A 6,000-nucleotide genomic window follows, 5' to 3' on the forward strand; every position below is an offset into this window, starting at 1 on the left:
TCAGATGGGAATTAAACAGGCACATTGAATATTATAACTTAAAAGGTTGCCAAGTGTCTACTGTGTGGAGGAGGAAAGGGGTTAATTTGCTGCCGTCAATTCAAACATTATTACCATTTAGATATATTAATTATATTTTATGGATGATATGATGAACTTTCACGTACATATGAATTTGGGACGTTTTATACTTCAACGTTATATTTATCACAATATTCTACTTTATATTTATTTTTTGTAGTTTTTGGCTCGATTCTTTATTATGATTTGGTCAAGTTCTACTGGTCTATAAACAAATATTTAAAATAATTCACTTTTGGTTCATCCAATCAGAAATCATACGCATAGGCGCAACTAGAGCCCAAATATTGGGGGGTACTAAAATTACATAGCTCACACTAACCCCAAGTATCATATCTCAATTTAATCATTAAATGTACCATAAGAAAACACATACATTAATATTTTAATTTAGAAAAATTAACAAGCATAAATTGTAACATACCTATTTATTTCAATATATATATTTTATTCAAGTCATACAATAATAAGAAATACACTAATTAAAAAAATATTAGATATACAATATACATCATATAATATCTAAACTAGTATTATCTTGCGATTACTAGTGGAATATTTTTCAAGTATTTTTTGACGATGTAATTAACTAATAGTCATGATCAATTCATCTTTCTGATAAAAATATCAAATAAAACTAAATCAAACTACATGAAATAAGAATAACGCTATTTTTTCACACAATTTTTCAATTACTAATTTTTTAACTGGGAGTGCTAAATTTGAGCCTTGGGATGATATAGCACCCCCAAGCACCCCCCTAGTTGAGTCTATGATCATACGTACCTACCACTATATTTATATCCCTGATATTCGATAATTATGTATTTTAATTTTTAAATCAGCATTTGTTTATAAATGTATATTTTTTAATTCTAATTTTCATAACACTGAAAAAAAATCAGTATTTTTCTCGGCTAATATAAAGCACTGAACGAAATATTTGATTGTTTTATCATCAACGATATATTACACTAATGGAAAATGTTTTTTGTATTGGTTTCACTGCATATTATATACCTATAATTAAAAACCCAATACTGAACGAACACTATTTTAAACTAAAACCATTAAAAGTGTATGCATGACGGGTGGGACGACGAACAAGTCAATTTATCTCTATTATTCCCCACCATTCACCATGTCGTTACGCCATTTAAACATCAAATTAATATGGTTGGATAGTAAAGGGTTTGATCAATATTGGATTTTAATTTTTCATTAAAAAATAATATTTAGTAGGTACAAGAACTCATAACACTTAAATATGCTTTTATATTTTATACATACATTTCATTGGGCTCATGTAAAATACATTCCATTAGTCTCAGGTTTAAATTTACCAATAAAAATATTTGATTATATTAAATAAAATTTCAACGTTTAAAAATAATTAAATTAAGTAAAATTTGTTTACACGAAATTTTCGTTATATTACTGATTAATTAAAAAAAAAAATTCTATATAAAACAAAAGATAAATAATATAATATAGATAATATAGAATATAGAATATAGATAATAATATCATCGATAATAAATATATAGTGTTAATTTTTTTATAATTTTATCATGATAAAGTATATGATTTATTAGATCGCATTAAAGAAATGAGACAATAGTGTTTACTCAAATTCCCTTAAACAAGAGAAATGATAAATATGAGCTGACCCAATTTTACCTTAGAGTTTAGTAGGGGTTTTAGATTATAAGCTGTGACGGCTTATGAATTATTAATTAATTTGTGTTTATAAAAGAAAAAAAGCTCCTGAGAGATAATTCAAAAAATATGACTAGAAAATATTTATTTAAAATTCTCTATTACTTGTATATATTAATAAATATGAATATTAATAATAGAAACAGAATGCGTAAATAAGACGAAATTAGTTGTACAATATGGCTGTTACCACGCACGAGTAAGTACCAGCTAATAATAATACAATAATATTAAACAATTTATTTTCAAATACTTAATATTTGATACTATAATATAGATTTATATGGAAATTAAATGCAATACAATTATCGTTCGTATCAATTTTACAATTATTATTTTATATTCCACTTATTCAACGAAATGAATACTTCAATATTTTACTGTTTGAAGGGAACACAAAATTAGTAACAAAAATTAATTTAAGAAAAAATCGAAACACCAAATTTATAACAACGTAAAAAATAATTTAAAATCAAAACTGTTATTCCAGCTATTGTCATCCATTCGACATTAATATTTTATTTAAATTGTCAGCTGTGTTAATAGGTTCGCCAAAATACATTTCAATATCAACACGTTTTAAAGAATCTGTCTGTTCCATGCACAAAAGGTAAATTGCATCTTGGTTTTTTCATAGGATTTAATGTTAATCAATGGTGAATGCCAGATGGGTTGTTTCTATAAGACACATTTTCCGCTTCAGCTACACATCATTTACAATGCATAGTTGGACTGGATTTATTTCAATCTATTTCGAATTTCGACATGTGATTAATGTTACTACGGATTCGTGGATGCTATATTTTTTGTCTAGTGTCTAGATAAACAAATGTAAACAATTAATAATAAATATGAACAGTTTATGTGGTGAACATTTTATAGATAATAAGAATAAGTAAAAAAAAAAAGGAATAATACTATGTCTTAAATGAAGTGTATTAAAATAGTTAGGCTGTAGTTATATTTATAGTTTAGGCTGAATTTAGTATTGTGAGTATAAATATTATACTATTTTATTATCTTTAGGCCTTAGGCTTTAACCATGATTAAATCATCAACAATAAAAAAATTCCAAAGTGTGGGTGATCCATCCATCCTCTCTCCTTTTCGACATTGCCTATTTTAATTATATTGTTAACAGTGGCATAAAAAAACAATCTTTGACCTCTAATATTATTATTTTAGATTACAATCGTATGTTTTTTTTTATTAGAAAATGAACTCTGATTAAATACTTTTTTTATTCTTTTTTTAATCGATAGCATTGAGAGAAGTACCTGCAAAATACTACCTTAAATATGAATTAGTATACAAGTCCATATAAATTAGATTTTTTTTTTATTACTATACGATTTACACAATATAGGTATACTAAATAGCACAATAAGTATATCTATGTGAAGAATGAAATTACGTGTAGAACGCTTGATTAAGAAGTTACTTACATTATAGTAACACTTAACATGGAGAAAAAAAACGTGAAAGAGATTAGGTAAGAAGGGGAGGAAGAAGTAGTAGACTAGTATTATAACTGATTTATAGCAATCCATGTATCATCTCCTTTTCAATCTTCTTCGAGGACTTTAGGGTAACGTCAGTGTGTTTAGTTTTTGGACCAGTGGATTTTCATGACTTTTTAGTCGTTTTTAGTACCTTGTTCTAGCATTTCGTTTTTCAAAAATTTAATTAAATATTTCTTCTGGTTCTAAGTGATAACTGAATTTTAAATTTTTCGGGCTTTGATGATGACTATTACAATGATTGGGTAAGTTTTGTTAGATAATTAATTGCCTCGTTGATATCAAAGTTAGACTTAACATTTCATTTTTTCATCTTTTCATTCCCTACGTTATAGAAATGTTAACGATAAGTTAGAGAGGAGAATAATTTAAGTGTTTCAGTTCGAACAGATGGAGTTGTAGAAATAGAAAGTAAAACAAAGGAAAAATAATCCGAATTTAAATCTAAAATATTAATTGACCGGAAACTTAGTAGTAAATATGTTCCTATGTCAGGGTTCTTTTTGAGAGATGTTGGCCAATAGGTGGGTATTGGAGGCGATAAGATTTTGAAGTGTTTTTCTGTAGCTAGTTTGTGAAGAACAATGCCGCGAGGGTGTTAACATGGAAACCCCTACTCTGGTGTTGGGCATTGTAATCTTCAACAATAATAAAATTGTTTTTAATTATATTAAAATTATTAGTGAGAATTTCTTTAGTGATATTGTAACGAGAAAGGGAATAGATTGCATCGACAGTTATTGGGGCGTGGTTTAATTTAATTTGAATGAAACAAAATTGTATATGATTAAAGGCAATAATTAGGAAGGATTTGGAAATAAAGATGAAAAGTGAAATAAATAATAAGTTTGATTAATAAACAACACCATCACTCACGGTATTATCCGTGTGGTTCGACTTTATTAGTTTGAATCTGGGAATATTTATTTAAGAATATTTAGTGAAATGGATTTTAATGATGATTGCTAAATCTATACGTTTGTTGAACACAACGTTTTGTAATTTACTAACGTGATTTTTGAGACCATTTGCATCAAATAGCAAAATTAGAAGTGAATACTTGTTGTAAAGTTATTCATTTTTCTTGTCTAATAGACTTGAGATTATTTTAGTTACTAAAGAGATAAGCGGGTTGTTTATTAAAGATTTAAATTCGTTTAGAAAACTAGAATAACATTAAATCTGGTGTTGAAGGAGATGAGTTATTAGATATTGGAGGAAGTAAATTATGTAAAAAAGTCTAGCTGGAAGCAGTTTCAGCTTAAGTTTGATATGAGATTGAAAAGATTTAAGTAAGAGTTTAACATGATGAGTGACTATTATGTACATTATACTGATAAGTATTTTTTCTACCAACAATATTTGTTATTATAAGTGTTGAGTTTCTTAGGACGCTGTAATTCTTTGTTAGATTGTGCACTCTTTGTAGCTCATCGGATGATTTTTATGACGAAGTGCGCAGCGTGGGGGTTCATCACGAGATTTCAGACAGGTGATAAAAAAATAAAAGTGATAGTAATTTCCACAACGCATACGAGATGAGTATCCACAGTAGACTGTGTAACTATAGTCCAGACAATTAGTATATTGAGAAATAGTTTTAGGCTTGTGAGGTTCTTCGATCTTTATTTTTGTATGAAGTAGAGGGTTAAGACGAAATATTTCATTTGAGTGGGACTTGGTTCTAGTTCAACAAAAACAGAGGTAACTTATTTTTATTAACTCTGTAGAGAACCTGTGATACTTGTGTAACCTTAAATATATATATTTTAAGCTCATTTTTTGTTAACTTGACTGGTGTAGAAGGATTACGGATTATTACGGATTACAATACGATTCGGTTTATCTTCTTTGAGTTGGAATGTGTGGAATTTTGCTTTTTATTTTCTTAGAAACTTGACTAATGCTCAGTATACTTCCGGATTGGCTGTTTGAATTTTTAAGTGATTTGGCGCAGACTTGCAATAAGAATTGTCCACGCCAATCCACTCACAAAATTCTGTGCATACGCCAGGAAAGTCATCTGCACCTCCAACAAACATAGTAGGGGGAGTTTTGACAGTTTATTTAACGTCAGGTTCAAGAGTGGCGTTCTGTGATTCAATAAAGTGAAGTTCTGGTTGCTATTTTTTATTAGGCACTTACTAAGAACTTCAAAGCTATTTTTAAAGAAAATAAATTTTTATTTTTGTGTGAACGCTCTTGGGGAGACGCTGGAGATTCGGAATTGGAACAAGAGGGATTTAAGTGATTTTTTTCTTTTGTGTAGTCCAGTTACTATTTAGTGCGTAGTTGGACGAAATAGCATTAAAGTTTATGTAATTTGAATTTACATTTGTATTTATTTTAAGTTTTTGGATTGCGAGTTTGTTTATCTGTGTATTAGTATTAACGAGGTTTTTGTTTGTGTTTATAGACAATTTGGTGGAAATAGGTGATTAGATTAGCCGGCTGTCAATGGCGGATCTTAGATAAGAAAACAGCAATCAAAGTGTATTGTGTTACGTAACTTAGCACCAGGGCTTAAAGTATGGGGGAGGGGTGGCGCATAGGGCTCTGTCCCCTTACCTCTCACAAAACTTATAAGTCTCACTTATAAGCATCTCCTTTAACAATAATCAAAGTTTACTGAAACTTTTAACTGTTTGTTAAAAATAATGGTACACAACAAAACAGTGAA

The sequence above is a fragment of the Sipha flava genome, unplaced genomic scaffold (genome assembly GCF_003268045.1).
Source record: "Sipha flava isolate LNK unplaced genomic scaffold, YSA_version1 171_pilon_pilon, whole genome shotgun sequence".
In the NCBI taxonomy this organism is placed as follows: Eukaryota; Metazoa; Arthropoda; class Insecta; order Hemiptera; family Aphididae; genus Sipha; species Sipha flava.